The 3,421-nt window shown below is 45.1% G+C and overlaps 1 non-coding gene across 1 annotated transcript; it reads left to right on the top strand.

The window, feature by feature from the left end:
* The first annotated feature begins 2,491 nt into the window (after positions 1 to 2,491).
* On the top strand, positions 2,492 to 2,582 carry Trnay-gua (transfer RNA tyrosine (anticodon GUA)). The gene is given in 2 exon segments: positions 2,492 to 2,528; positions 2,547 to 2,582. It is a non-coding gene; the product is annotated as a tRNA-Tyr (tRNA).
* Positions 2,583 to 3,421: the final 839 nt, after the last annotated feature.

The following is a 3,421-nucleotide window of genomic DNA, read 5'->3' as shown; positions in this document are numbered from 1 at the left end:
TGAGTATATGGCGATAATAATGCGCTTATTGTGCGAATTATATATTCCGCACATTAGCACGAGCATTACAGCGCTGAAAACACGCCACAGCCGCTGAGCGTATGGGTGGGAAGCGAAGGTTAATAAAGAAAGAAGGAAATAACGAAAAAATATTAACGCGTAATAAACCAATTAAGCCAGAATCCAAGACAAACACCCAGATGTCGATTAGAAAGTTCAGTTTAAAATAAGCTTTGCATGTTGCTGCAACATCGCAGAACAATAGGCAACGTTTCTGTTTCACACATCGGGTGCAACGCTGTAGAGGCTAGCGAGACTTCTTGCAGTTGATGGGTTCGCATTAAGAATTAGTTCAATGTTCTTACCACCCAGAATAGAATTTTCTTTTCGATTTTACGGCGAGTAGTCATTGAAGATTTTTTGGGCCTTACAAACAAATAAATACTTTAACAAACAAACAAACAAACAAACAAACAAACAAACAAACAAACGCCGTTATACGCTGTTATTATGCGTTGGTCTGAATCGCTAAGCGTCTGTTAACTTTCGTTTGTTCGGTATTTGACTGCGAACTGACCGCGAACTTCTTGCATAGCTGCCATAGCGTTGCAGCTGACGTGTGAAACGAAGTATAGGGCTTATTTTGTGCGCATTGATTGCCTTGACGAAGTACCTTACTAGCAGAAGCTTGTGGTTTGTCCAGCCACCACGTACGGAAACTTAGCGTTTCCTTGTTTTTGTCCAAGGAAAATGAGAAGTGACTGTATGCATGGTTAACATGACGTCACTCCAGCCGACGCGTTTCACCGAGACATTAGCAAATATGGCAGCTCGCTCCAATAATTAGTTGATGACTGATTGAAATCTCGACCTCAAATAGTGACATATCATATAACTGCACACTCTTTAGTTATGGACTGCGTGCCACGAGCTGGTGCCACCAGGACACGGCAACGCCTAGGTGCGATTGCCACTACCAGATACCTAAGTCATAGATTAGAGTCCCCTTCATTATATTTATTTATTGAAATGATCGAGCACCCTCAAGGCCCCTTACGACATCAGGCGCGCATAAAATAGAAGGTGGTGCACAAAAAGGTGTTAGCACAATATGTGCAACACGTGTGTGCAGGAATAAATAAAGAAACGACATAAAAAGAAGATATATATCAAATGTGTAACGCAATACCCGGTGATGTAACAATGACACAATTGCAGTTAACGTCGCTGACGCCGTAGTGACGTGCGGAACACACACGTCTAAAACTGTTGGGGTCTCTTCCGGCACTAGCCGGGCTCAAAGAAAATCGCCTTCAATGCTGGAACATGTGTAGCCACTTGGAGCTGCCGACAGGTGTGCTTTGTACGGCACTGATCAGGTGACTGCCACTATCGTCATATACCCTGCAGCAGCCCCGTGACTATCTCTACGATGTGTCGCAGCAATAGATAAGTGCGTGGTAACGTCCATAACATGGCGGCCTCGGCATGTTTCGAGCACCCGTAACTGTTGGTAATGTGCAAACTCACGCTCCTCCAGACGACAGTAACCCGCAAGCAAGGTTACTTGCAACAAATTTCAGAGGCTGTATTTTGCTTGCTAAAATGCCACATTCATTTTCAAGAGTCGAAGAAACGTCGTGGACATCTTGTTTCAGCCGCCAATTGTTGAATTTGGTGCTTGCCGTGCCCAGAACCCTATCCTGATAAATTTTCACCTGAGACTTGGGGTAAAAACAGGCAAAACTATCACTTGAAATTCGCGCCATGTCAGTTAGCTTGCATCTCTGAGGCTACTTGCGTCGCTCGTCTCCTCAAATCGCCAGAAGGTGACGCGCCACTACCCAAACAAATCTCGGAGGCCAAGGTATTACGCTACTTCGTAGATTATACGGTAGATGGCGCGCCACGTCCGCTAACTTTCGGGTGCCTCAATGCGCGGCGACACACAGGTACACACACTGTCTACAGCCAAAATTCATCTCTATGAGAAAGAAAAGGCCGTCGTAATTTCGTTTCCACATTAGCTAAATCATCTCTCTTTGTTTAATACTCCCCTGGAAACACTTAACTCCCGTTCTAGTGCTAACGAGTGCCGATTTGCCAGCAGCTCTGTCGAGGAGAGAGCTCTGTGAAAGTGAGAGGATACCGTGGCTGCACGCGACCACAGCTCTTCGTGCGTGCAAGTTCTTTGGTGTACGATGTTTGGATAGATTCAAATGATACTTTCAGAGAGGGATCTGCAGGTGCTTTTGCACATTCCTTGTTGCGGCGTCCACGCAGGCCGACGTTATTAATTGTTCACCGTCAAATTACTCTTAATACTGAGCAATGAAAAACGTTCTAAAATGCTCATTGAATGTCCGCGTAAGAACAGTTAGAAAGAGACTTGACTGTCAGGGGAAAACTGTAGCATATAAAGCGGAAATCCAGTCACAGACTTCCCGCACCCCGGTGTTCACATAGCAAACAGAGCATCGCCATCACGTCGCCGTCGATAGCTCAGTTGGTAGAGCGGTGGACTGTAGAGGTTCCGTGCTATGGATATCCATAGGTCGCTGGTTCGAATCCGGCTCGACGGAGTGCATTTTTTTTTTTTGGCTTGCATAGATTTTTTTTTTTTTTAATCGTGTACTTTGAATTTCTTACGCTAGTTCCCTGGTTTGTATCCTTCGCCCGTATTCGCGTTCGGGGGTTTGATGCCGATGAACACATGCTCCGAGCCCGACTTGGCAGTACTGAAATTACAGTAATAGAACGACAGTAGTTAAATTACCTTTCGTGGTAATAAATCATGTACATGAATAATTTTTGTAGGCTGGTAATTCAGTAATGTAATGAAATATTTCAAGCGAGTAATTTCAAGAAAACTGCTCATTGCTTTCCCAATTACTTTTGGCTAAATATAGCATGTGCGCCTGCCCTATGACATAAAAAAAATTACAAAAAGAAAGAAAAAATTCACAAATACAAGTTATTCTGAGTGTAAAACCTCAAGCGTGGGAACGAGACAGGCCCAGAGAAGAGCTGCGTAGCATCCGAACTCGAAGCATCGAATAATGCTGATGGAAGGGAGGAGCGTACGATCCTCGAAAATTCAGGCAAGAGAAGCCGGCGACAGCTACGTGCTTTGCTGACTGTCGGACGAACGTTCAAATAAGATCAGCAACAGGATGCCGAGGTTTTAAACACGTAACCGTGTTCCCGAGAGGGAGCGCTTCTTTTTAGACAAGACGACGATAGCTTAATTCTGTGGTCCCAGATCCCCTCGCCGTCCAACTATTCTTTAGCCAAGCAAGGTCAAGCAAGCTTCGCGACAAGTTAGAAAGACGCGTTTCTAACTAACGAGGACGCACGGCTTCCTCTAACGAGAAAGCCGTGCGTCCGTCCCTTCCTCACGCAAGATGCCTATCGCTATAAG

This window comes from Rhipicephalus sanguineus, chromosome 4 (assembly GCF_013339695.2).
Source record: "Rhipicephalus sanguineus isolate Rsan-2018 chromosome 4, BIME_Rsan_1.4, whole genome shotgun sequence".
In the NCBI taxonomy this organism is placed as follows: domain Eukaryota; kingdom Metazoa; phylum Arthropoda; class Arachnida; order Ixodida; family Ixodidae; genus Rhipicephalus; species Rhipicephalus sanguineus.
This window is presented reverse-complemented; position numbering and strand designations above follow the sequence as displayed.